At 46.4% G+C, this 12,120-nt stretch overlaps 1 protein-coding gene and 1 long non-coding RNA gene across 7 annotated transcripts in view; one reads left to right on the top strand and one right to left on the bottom strand.

Moving 5' to 3' along the window:
- Window positions 1-12,120, top strand: part of CDK16 (cyclin dependent kinase 16) — a 61,880-nt gene that overhangs the window by 10,282 nt on the left and 39,478 nt on the right. The window lies entirely within an intron of this gene.
- LOC310835355 overlaps window positions 206-12,120 on the bottom strand; it is a 300,425-nt gene continuing 288,510 nt past the window's right edge. Inside the window, exon 3 of the long non-coding RNA XR_014559592.1 lies at window positions 206-1,186. This is a non-coding gene — a long non-coding RNA (uncharacterized lncRNA). The remainder of the gene's footprint in view (window positions 1,187-12,120) is intronic.

Below are 12,120 nucleotides of genomic sequence, written 5' to 3'. Positions count from 1 at the left end.
CAGGATTGGGAGAAAACCCCCCGGCTGAAACCCTGGAGAGCTGCAGCCAATCAGAATAGATAATACTGCACCATATGGACCAATAGGCTGATGCAGCAGTGCTATTTTTCTAGAAAAAGAGGTTCTGGAGCCCACCATGAGCTTCTCCCTCGTTCTCCTAGAACGTCCATGGTGCCCACCTGACAGGTGCTAGGCCTGAGCTTCGGTAAGCTCCAGCTGAAAAAAAGCCCTGTGGCATAGTATTGGGCAGCTGCATATGTGTATCTGCCCCAATGTTTTCAGTTCTGTGGTCCATCCAAAAAGCACATTTCCCAAGCAGATTAAGACCAGTGTTACCTAGAAACCCGAACTCTTTTTTGCTGAGCCTGTACATGGTCCCAGGTTAAATCTCAAAGGGTCCTAAAATGAGAGGAAAGCCGTGCCTAGTGATGTGAGGTGAGAAAATTCTCCGGAGAATATTCTCCACAAACTGTAAATTCTAATGTAAGAACCAGTTTTACAACCCACATTAAAAAAAATCTAGTAAATAATAAGTCAAACTGTGATATTGCCAGTGTAAGTAATGAATCATGATTTTTTTTTTATCCAGTTACATTACTGGACATTGTGTCATTCACCATTGGCAGTTCTGAAATGTGAGCTACAGAAAACCTTTTTTTTAAAGTTTTAAAAATGCTATTCATTTAATTCGATGAACATATGAATTTGTATGTATTTCAGTTATATGTAATAGCCTTTTGTTTCTATTTTGGTGTGCCCTTATTCTTACCAATTCTGTACCCTTTGGCCATACAGTGTGATTTCCCCCCCCCAGAAAGTAGCTTTAATGCTTTATACACTTAAAGTACCTATTATGCGAAAGAGCATTTGAGGTGCCCTTGATTTAAACAGTTGATATTTCCATATTTTTATTTACTGCCAGTAACTGGTTTTTGCAGTGCCATTCAATGGTACAAGGTACCATTTACCAGAGATTGACATACTGAAATATATTATCATATAATGATAATATATTTAATGTTAATGGCTTCTTTTTTATATGTATGCATATGGTTTTGTTTATCAAGCTGTGTTTTAGTTACCAAAACAGTTATTAAGTGTTAGAGCTATTAGAAGCACAAGATAGCGTATTCCTGAATTTACTTGTATCAAACCTTAACATGCCAATTGTATTTTTTGACTTGTCCTATAACACGTACATGTTCTGTTGGAAGAATAAAATATGATTTAACTTTAGAGTTTCCTTTTACCAAACCTTAACATGATAATTACCGGTGCTATCAACTTAGAATGGTTTAACTTTAACTATAAAATAATAATAATAATAATAATAATAATAATAATAATAATAATAATAATAATAATTTATACCCCACCCATCTGGCTGGGCGGCTTCCAATCAAGTATTAAAATACAGTAATCTGTTAAACATTAAAAGCTTCCCTAAAGAGGGCTGCCTTCAGATGGGAGGGTGTTCCACATGGCGGGTGCCACTACCAAGAAGGCCCTCGGCGCTGGACCTCAGCGTCCGGGCAGAACGATGGGGGTGGAGATGCTCCTTCAGGTATACTGGGCCGAGGCCGTTTAGGGCTTTCAAGGACATCACCAACATAGAATCATAGAATCATAGAGTTGGAAGAGACCACAAGGGCCATCGAGTCCAACCCCCTGCCAAGCAGGAAACACCATCAGAGCACTCCTGACATATGGTTGTCAAGCCTCTGCTTAAAGGCCTCCAAAGAAGGAGACTCCACCACACTCCTTGGCAGCAAATTCCACTGTCAAACAGCTCTTACTGTCAGGAAGTTCTTCCTAATGTTGAGGTGGAATCTTCTTTCTTGTAGTTTGGATCCATTGCTCCGTGTCTGCTTCTCTGGAGCAGCAGAAAACAACCTTTCTCCCTCCTCTATGTGACATCCTTTTATATATTTGAACATGGCTATCATATCACCTCTTAACCTCCTCTTCTCCAGGCTAAACATGCCCAGCTCCCTTAGCTGTTCGTTTCCAGGCCTTTGACCATTTTGGTTGCCCTCCTCTGGACACGTTCCAGTTTGTCAGTGTCCTTCTTGAACTGTGGTGCCCAGAACTGGACACAGTATTCCAGGTGAGGTCTGACCAGAGCAGAATATAGTGGCACTATTACTTGCCTTGATCTAGATGCTATACTCCTACTGATGCAGCCCAGAATTGCATTGGCTTTTTTAGCTGCTGCGTCACACTGTTGGCTCATGTCAAGTTTGTGGTCAACCAAGACTCCTAGATCCTTTTCACATGTACTGCTCTCAAGCCAGGTGTCACCCATCTTGTATTTGTGCCTCTCATTTTTTTTCGCCCAAGTGCAATACTTTACATTTCTCCCTGTTAAAATTCATCTTGTTTGTTTTGGCCCAGTTCTCTAATCTGTCAAGGTCGTTTTGAAGTGTGTGATCCTGTCTTCTGGGGTGTTAGCCACCCCTCCCAGTTTGGTGTCATCTGCAAATTTGATCAGGATGCCCTTGAGTCCATCATCCAAGTCGTTGATAAAGATGTTGAATAAGACCGGGCCCAAGACAGAACCCTGTGGCACCCCACTAGTCACTCTTCTCCAGGATGAAGAGGAACCATTGATGAGCAGCCTTTGGGTTCGGTCAGTCAGCCAGTTACAAATCCACTGAGTGGTAGCATAGTCAAGACCGCATTTTACCAGCTTCTTTACAAGAATATCATGGGGCACCTTGTCAAATGCCTTGCTGAAATCAAGGTAGGCTGCATCCACTGCGTTCCCTTCATCTACCAGGCTTGCAATTCTGTCAAAAAACGAGATCAGGTTTGTCTGACATGACTTATTTTTCAGAAATCCATGCTGACTATTGGTGATCACAGCATTCCTTTCTAGGTGCTCGCAGACTGTTTGTTTAATGATCTGCTCCACTTTGAATTGTGCTCGGAAATGTACTGGGAGCCAATGTAGGTCTTTCAGGACCGGTGTTATGTGGTCTCGGCGGCCGCCCCCAGTCACCAGTCTAGCTGTAACATTCTGGATTAGTTGTAATTTCCGGGTCACCTTCAAAGGTAGCCCCACGTAAAGCACATTGCAGTAGTCCAAGCGGGAGATAACCAGAGCATTCACCATTCTGGCGAGACAGTCTGCAGGCAGGTAGGGTCTCAGCCTGCGTACCAGATGGAGCTGGTAGACAGCCACCCTGGACACAGAATTGACTTGCGCCTCCATGGACAGCTGTGAGTCTAAAATGACTCCCAGGCTGCGCACCTGGTCCTTGAGGGGCACAGTTACCCCATTCAGGACCAGGGAATTCTCCATACCTGCCCGCCTCCTGTCCCCCAAAATGAGTACTTCTGTTTTGTTAGGATTCAACCTCAATCTGTTAGCCGCCATCCATCCTCCAACTGCCTCCAGACACTCACACAAGACCTTCACCGCCTTCCCTGGTTCTGATTTGAAAGAGAGGTAGAGCTGGGTATCATCTGCATATTGATGAACACCAAACCCAAACCCCCTGATGATCTTTCCCAGCGGCTGCATGTAGATGTTAAAAAGCATAGGGGAGATGACAGAACCCTGAGGCACCCCACAAGTGAGAGCCCAGGGGTCTGAACACTCATCCCTTAACACCACTTTCTGAACGCAGCCCAGGAGTTAGGAGCAGAACCACTGTATAACAGTGCCCCCAGCTCCCAGTCTCTCTAGACGGTCCAGAAGGATGTTATGGTCAGTGGTGATAGATCCAGCAGAACTAGGAAACAGCTTTCACCTTTGTCCCTAGCCCGCCTCCGGAGATCATCGACCAGCGCGACCAAGGCAGTTTCAGTCCCATGATGAGGCCTGAATCCTGACTGGAAGGGATCCAAATGGTCCGCTTCTTCCAGGCGTGCCTGGAGTTGTTCAGCAACCACTAGCTCAGTCACCTTGCCCAAGAATGGAAGATTTGAGAGTGGCTGATAGTTGGCCATATTGTTGTTTTTTTAAGAAGCGGTTTAATGATCGCCTCTTTCAGCGGGTCTGGGAAGGCTCCCTCACAGAGAGAAGCATTCACGACCCCGCGAAGCCCATCGCTCAGTCCTTCCCAGCTAGCTTTTATAAGCCAGGATGGGCAAGGATCAAGGAGACAGGTGGTTTCACTCGTCCAAGCAGCCTGTCCACATCCTCAGAAGTAACAGATTGGAATTGATCCCATGCAACTTGACTAGACAGGACTCTAGCACTGTCCCACCCCGGCTCTGCTTCCCCGGTGGAGTCTTCCTCTTCCTGAATGTGAGTGACTTTATCTGCAAAAAACTTTGCAAAATCATTGCAGAAGATCATGTGGCCCGCACTGGACCCCGATGGAGCAGGTGGTTCCGTTAAAGTGCAAACCATCTGAAAGAGTCTCCTGCTGCTATTTTCTGCATACGCAATAGAGGCAGTGAAGAAAGTCTTCTTCGCTGTAGCTATCGCCACTTGGTAGGCTCGATATTGAGCTCTAACCCGTGTCCGGTCAGCTTCAGAATGAGTTATCCACCACCAGCGCTCTAGCCGTCTCAGCGATTGTTTCATCGCCCTCAGATCCATGGAAAACCATTGGGCTGTCTGGGCTCCATGCAATTGGAGAGGGCGCTTCGGAGCCAAACAGTCAGTAACCCTGGTTAACTCTACATTCCAGCGGACCACCAGGGAATCGGCTGAAAGGCCATCAACATGGGATAAAACATCCCCTACCACTCTTTGGAAACCATTTGGATCCATTAAGTGGCGGGGGCAGATCATCCAAATCAGTCCCACCTCCCTGCAGAGGGGAAGGGTCTCAGAGAAATCCAGTTGCACCAGGAAGTGATCTGACCATGGCACTTCTTTAGTTTCACTTTTACTTAGTGTCGGATCACCAACATCCATAGAGGTGAACACCAGGTCCAAGGCATGTCCGCGGCTATGGGTTGGGCCAGACTTATTCAGGGACGGCCCCATGGAGGCCATGCTTTCCACGAAGTCCCGAGCAGCCCCTTGTAAGGTCGTGTTGGCATGGATGTTAAAATCCCCTAGGACAACCAAATTAGGTGTCTCCAGGAGAACATCCACCATGACCTGAAGCAGCTCAGGCAGGGAATCCTTGGTGCAGCGGGGAGGTTGGTACACCTATTGCCCAACTTCCAGAGCATGCACTCAGTGAACTAGGTCTTCCCAATAGGATGCCTGGTGCAAACTAATGACTTCCTAAAAATCACTGCAATCCCCCCTCCCCGCCCACAAGGCCTGGGTTGCTGTGTGTAAGAGAAACCTGGTGGGCACGCAGTAGCAAGAACAGGCCCATCAGCTTCATTCAACCAAGTCTCTGTTACACATGCCAGGTCAAGTCCTCCATCCATGATCAAGTGATGGATGGCAGTGGTCTTATGAATCATTGACCTAGTATTGCACAGCAGCACCTTCAGGTCGTATGGGTATCCCTTGCTGATTCCAGTATCCGGCTGGACAAGGCCAGACCTGGAGGCAGGGATAGTCATCAAATAATGACTAAACCTGCCTCCTTGGAAATGACATGGTCTGGTCTTAGCGTAACTCCTCCTCCTACCTGTGATCACTGAGATCGGTTGTCCCAGTGCATCCCCCCCCCCCCATGGAACCTGCCCCAGCCATTTTGTTGGCTGGGACCGACTCCCAGGCAGCCCTGACTCCTCCCCTTAAAACAAAATAAAACCTATATAAAAACAAAACAACACAATAAAACAAAAACCGTAAAAATTACAACCATACCAAAATTAAAACAAATTCCCAAATCCAACTGAACATCCATCCCATCTCCCACACCAAAAATAATTTAAAAAGGTAAAAAGAAATTAAAAAAAAAACATTTTAAGAAGAACTCTGCTCTGTTCTGAGATCTCCCGGGCAGGCCCCACCCTGGGCCAGAAGGTGAGAGGCAGGGACAGGATCTGACGGCACTCACAGCAGGGGAGTCCTCCTGGGCAGGACTTTACTTTTTAATTTGATACTTGCAAGTGACAAGTAGGCTTATATATTTTCACTGTGGTTCCTTTACTAAACAAAAAGTTTCTCTATATGTCAAAAGTGCTGACCTGCTGACCAATAAGAAAGCGTTTTTAGACTCCTCCCACTCCCATGATCCCATCCACACTGTCAATCATCTTCAGTTGTTTAGTGTGTCTTGTGTTTTATATTTCTTTTACTTTAAAAGCTACATTTCATACATACGCAACATAATTAGAATTCAAAGTTGATGGTAAATATACGGTTAGTGGCAGGCTTAGTGATTAATGTGAGTCATTCACACTGAATTTTCAATTTCAAGTTTGGTGCAAAAAATCAAAGAATGTGAATTCTTTGCCCCATTGAATAAAAATATCTGTACAGTTTTTGGTTGCCATCTGAACAAGTTTACCCATGATTATTCTCGAGAATTTAACATCACTAGCTGTGCCCCTGACAGAACCACAGGGCCTTTCAATGCGTTCCTCGCCTTCTCTTCAGCACACAGCCGTTCACCCCAGTGCCCAGCCAACGTTGGGCTGTGTGCCCTGGACTCTGCAGGGCTGCATCTCTGCCTCTTAGTTGGCCAAGTTATTCCCACGCATATTAATAGAAGGATGAGTACTGTCCTTTGCTTGCCGCATGGAACCTCTCATTGCAGCAGGATTCTTTTCCTCCTTGCGACTGCTCCTTTAAGACAAGGGGTGGGGGCTGGAGGGGGGCCCTTTACCGCCAGTAAGTGCATTTACTACCTCTGCCCTCTCAGCCGCCCTAGCCTTTAGTTAGAAGGCTATGAGAAGACCTGGCTTGCTGCTTGGGGTGCTGTGGTTTCTGTGCTTCAGCTGAGGGGTTTTGCCTGAGCTGGAGGTCCCTGAAGGGCCAAACTGGGAGGGGGCAGCAGTGACAAATCCATGTATGCCTGAATATGAAAGGATGCCACCTCGACTAATGGGAACCTGGGTCCAAGACATAAACAGTACAGAAAAGGCGTTTGTGGCTCCAGCAACTAAGTGAACTTGGTTCTTGGCTGGCTCGACTTTCTTTCGTGGTTCAAAGGAATGGGTGTGAAGGAAGCAAATGCCTCTCAGCACTTGCATTGCGCACTGGGGTTGGGGGAAAGGACTCTGGCTCAGACCTGCTTGCAGAGCCATCATGGTTCAATCCCCATACACCATTTGAAGTAATAAATAGAGTGTCAAACCAAGCGTGTGCAGAGTGCCACAGCAACATAGCCATGCTCCCAAGTCCAAGGGCATCCTCTTCAGGCTGGTTTGAGGCCCAGCACCTCTTTTAAGTAGCTAACCTTTGGGGTGGCTGTGGGAAGGACTGAGAGTTCTTTCTCCTCCTCTGTCCAGGCTTCACACTCTGAGTCTTTGTCCAGGCTTGGTCTGTAGCAGCTTTATCAAAACCAGGGTGAAATTGCTGTACCCACAGCAGTGCAGCAAAATCACATTATGTTTATGATGCAACAGCAACACATTTGCATCAGTCTGAAGACTCCAATATTTTAAGAAAAATGTTACTGTGATTTTACAATATTATTTTTAAGTCTTGATTTTTTAGTGGGATATATGCTTTTTTGGATCAAAATAAACTCAAAAGGGGCTTGAGAATTGTGTGCCCTAATAAGCCAGATCATGGCTGCATGGTTCTCATGATTAAAGGCTTGCATTCAGATCAGAATGTGACAAGAAGGCCTATGGGAGAATAGTAGCCGTTGATGAGTTTTTGCTTCTGATGAGGACTAGTCAATTATTTGGCTATGTATTTCAAATCAATATTTGAACTCTGGTCCTGTGCATGTCTGCATAGCCTGGCTGGGGGCACAGCTCTTCTCTGCCCTCCCTTTCCTACTTTTCCTTTTCTAGGCCTTACTGCCTCATCTACCTCTCTCTAGGATTTGAGAAACTCAGAAGATGGCAGCCAGAGACACTTGGAAATGTCAGCCCAGTCTGCAGCATCTGTGAAAAAGGCAAATTCCATGCTAGAGATGATTAGTAAAGGGGCAGAAAATTAAACTCCCACTTCGGTAATGTCCCCATGCAAATCCATGTTGCAGCCACTCTTGGAATCCTGTATACAGTTCTGTTTCCCGCTTGTAGCATTCTAAAGGATATTGCACACCTGGAAGAGATGCAGAAAACAAAATGAGTGTGCTAAACCATTTGGGGCTCTCCTAGTAACTTGACGTCTACAACAGGAAAGTGAGCTTGGGTGGAATTCAGCGTCCTTCTCTTCCTACCATTCTGTCTGTTTAGGCATTTCTGCTTGCCAGATGGAAGGACCCCCCTGTGCCCTGTTCTGAGCGGTCTCCCAGGCCCAGGAACCCCATGTTGAAGGGGGGAGGAGGGAGGCCGGCTGCGCAAGTGGAAGTTCTGTACAATGGGTTAGGTGAATCCTGCCCTTGATGAGGAACTAACTTTCCATTAACAAAACCTGGAAGGGGATTTCTAATTAGGGAGACCATATGGGGACTGTTCTGAGACATATTGGGGTGTGTGTGGACCATATGTAGAGCAAGCAGGAGCCTTCTTACCTTTGATGAGGATAACATGAGGATGTAGAGCCTCAAGCTCAAGGCAGCCTTCTCTTCTTTTTGCCTCCTTAAGGAGTCAGTCCTTTTGACTGATGGTGCTGCCCATATTTGCGTCAACAGCCTTCTTCTGTGTGCTTTATTTGGAAGCTGTATCTTAGAAAGATTTTGAGGAACATTTGGTAAGCAGCGGTTCTCTGACAGGCAGGGAGAAATGCATGGGAAGTCCTGTGTAGATGTTGCAGTTTCTCAGAGAGCAGAGAAGGTCATACACAGTAAAGGCAGAAGCTTTGGCTCCCTGCAAATGTCAGCTTTCATTTTTAAAAAAACCCTCACGTTTCTAGCCGCAGTCCTGCTCCAAAATGTGTGGTCAATTCCTGCTGAAATCTCAGAAGCCAGAAAGGAAGCCAAAGAATATTTTCAGGGGTTTGGAACTTCAGTGACCTGGATTGTTGCTTGTTGCTCGTGGCAAGTGAAAAAAACAAAATGAATTTTACAGAGTGGAGCAGGACTTTCTACTAGCTACTCAATGCTGGTAGTCAAAAACCTTCTACATGTCTAATCCAAGGCAGCAGACCTGCTCAAAACACAATGGGGACAAACTAGCAATTTAAATAAATGTCTGCCATTGCTCATCCCCCACCATTCAGCAGCACAGAATTGGTTCTGTGGGATATAAACATAGGGAGAAAATGAAATGAAATGAATATATCTCTCAGTAGAAAGATACTGAGCAGTCTTTTCCATTAATGGACTTCCACAGGCCCAGCAATGCTGAGCAAAGCCCCCCCCCCCCCCCGGATTTCACAGATACTGTACTGCAAACTTTTAAGACTTGCTTGCATGCAGCTTCCTCCTGAGAAGCATCCCAGGGTGGCATCAGGACTAAACTGCAAGGCCGTGAAGTGATGACTTAAAAAAAATATTAGGCCCTGTCAGAGTTGCCTCTAGGTCCCAGCTCACAGAGGACCAACGCTAGTCAGTAATAACGTATAAAAGTCTTTATTGAAGATTAGTTTCCATTTCCAAACCGCAGCGTGCAACTCTACGTCTTAGAACCTAGACCGGCAAAGCTCCATCTGAGTCTCCGCCTCCTAGACACCAGTTTAAGACTCTAGCCTTACTCCACCTCTTCCGTTGTTCTTTCCTCCTCTGGGTCCTTCTGCCCCCTGGGGTTTCCTCCTTTCTGGACTCTTCTGACGCTGACCCCCCTGAGTCTTGCCCCTCCTTCCGGCGGGCTTTAGGACCTGGCTCCCTATCCGGGCTACCTGCTGTGCCGCTCGCCTGTACATTTGAACTTGGCGCGCGCGCCCAGCCGGTAACTTTCCTCTTGACCGTTTCCCCGCTCTCCGATGGAGGCGTGGTCAATTCTGACTCATCTCCTCTCGCTGGTGGTGAAAACACTGGTCCCGATGCCTGGGACTCCTCCCCCCCACTGCGCTCTGGTGGGGAAGCTGGTCCTGATTTCCAACTGCTGCTCTGGGAGTCCCCGCTGGCCCCTTCCTTCTGGGGTTTCCCCCTTGGCACCCCCCTTGCCCTGGCCATCGGCGCTCCCTTCTGTGAATCTTCCCTCTGACCACTGTCACCGCCTACGCTCCCCTCGGATTCCTCCCCCTCGCTCTCCATTTCCTCCCTCTCCTGTGCCTCTGCTCCTGAGCCCCTGACAGGCCCTTATCTGCCTGACAGGATGAAATTGTTGGCAGAACCAAAGGTAGAACTAAAGGCCATTTCTCCACGTAGGGGAGTATTCAAAAATGGATTTCCGTACTGGCTGTCTAACTATGTTGTGCTGCATATCTAAATTCAGTCACAGATGGCTTTAAAAAAATAGATTAGTCAAATTCATAGCAAAGGATCAGCTGTGATAGTGAAATTGAACCTCTGTAGAAGGCAGTATATTGCTGAGCAGCAGATATTGAGACGTAGTCGAGGGGGCAGTCATAACCTTTGTGCCTTATCTTGCATCTGGATGATCTTGTTCAGGACAGATTGCTGAATTAGACAGACCTTGCTTTGATTCAGCAAGGAATTAATTAGGTTTGTATATCTGCAAAACCTGTTGAAATGAAGGACTTTTTTTTTAACCAGTTTTGGTTCTTTCATTGTGTGGAATTTAATTTTACCACCATGGGGTGCCAACCCTAACCATTTGGATGCTGCTATTTCACTCTCCAAACTAGAAGCAGAACTTCAGATTCCTGGAGGATGCAAACACAGCTGAGTGCACACTCTGGCAGACAAGTCCTGTCCCTGTTTAACTCCTTTAGAGTCTCTCCATCAAAGGGTCAAGGCTGCTTATCAGAAGATGGGCAGGAGACCAGACCTGTTAGTTGGATAACAGAGGGAAGGGATTCTCTGATCTGGGGAGAGGACTTCCCATACTTTTCTCTTAATGAGAGTCAGTGCCTGGAGTGTGGACGGTGGAAGGAAGCACTGCAACCCCAAGGATATATTTGGCCTCATGTGTAGCTACCGGCTGCTGATTTCTCGGGCCCAGCTTAGAGAAGATTAGGTATAAATAGGAAGTTTACTGGGCCAGGGCTGGGAGCGTCTGCTCAAGTGGGGTGGGGTGGTGGAACCAGCATGACCCATGCCTGCACTGCAGATGCAGAACATCTTGGAATGTTTTTGTGTGCATTTTGAAGTTTTCCTTTTTCTCCGTGTTGAATTAGGGTGTCAGGGAAGCAAAAACATTTCTAGGTACCAGCCTAAAGTTGTTGCATGACAGAGCAATTGGAGAATCCCAAGAGTTTGGGGAAGCTAAATATTGGAAACATTTGTCCTTAGTTGCACTGCCCATGTGCTCTTCTGATTTGGTCAGGCTGTATGGAGTGATGTATCAATGCTAGATGTGGACTGACCCCAGTGGGAATCAGCCAGAAGCAGGTCTCAAGTTCAGATGCCCTCCAGTGTCCTCCAGATGCTGTAATCCACCCAGAGAGCATCTGGTTGGTTACCTGGGCCCCACATCAAAGACTGGAGCTGGAGCAAGAGTGAGAGCCGCCTGGCTCACCTGTGGCTCCCAAGATGCCTTTTCCACATGCTCCAGAGCCGCACTCTTTTCCGCTGTTCTGCCATGAATGCAGCCTTCTTTGCCCACAAGGAGTAGTCATGCTGAATCATGTTTGGGATTCATGTCCATGTGTGATTTGAGGAGTAGAATCGTTTGCAACAAGGTTATTTGCCCTTCTTTAAACTGTCTTGGTTCATAGGTAGAGTCAGACAACTATTTCATTACTAAATAATTGTCCTGTTTATAAACTGAGCCAGTTCATAGTATAATTTATTCATTACATTTGTATTCCAGCCTGGCTTTCTAGCACTTGCAAGCACATATACTATGCCCTTCTAAAATGTGACTCTTTTTTTTGGGGGGGGGGATGTTATTGGGTTGTTGTTTTTATTTTGATTATATATATTGCGATTTTTATGTTGATCTTTTCTGTGAACCACCTTGAGACCTTCGGGTATAGGACGGTATATAAATTCACTAAATAATAATAAATAATAAAATAATACTGTCTTCACAAGAAAAACCCCAAGAGTTCTGTGGCTGAACAGGAATTTGAACCCAGGTTGCCCTAGGCCAGATCCAGCCTTGTCCAGTTCTGAAATGCTTTGT

This window comes from Podarcis gaigeae, assembly GCF_964106915.1.
Source record: "Podarcis gaigeae genome assembly, chromosome: 17".
In the NCBI taxonomy this organism is placed as follows: domain Eukaryota; kingdom Metazoa; phylum Chordata; class Lepidosauria; order Squamata; family Lacertidae; genus Podarcis; species Podarcis gaigeae.
This window is presented reverse-complemented; position numbering and strand designations above follow the sequence as displayed.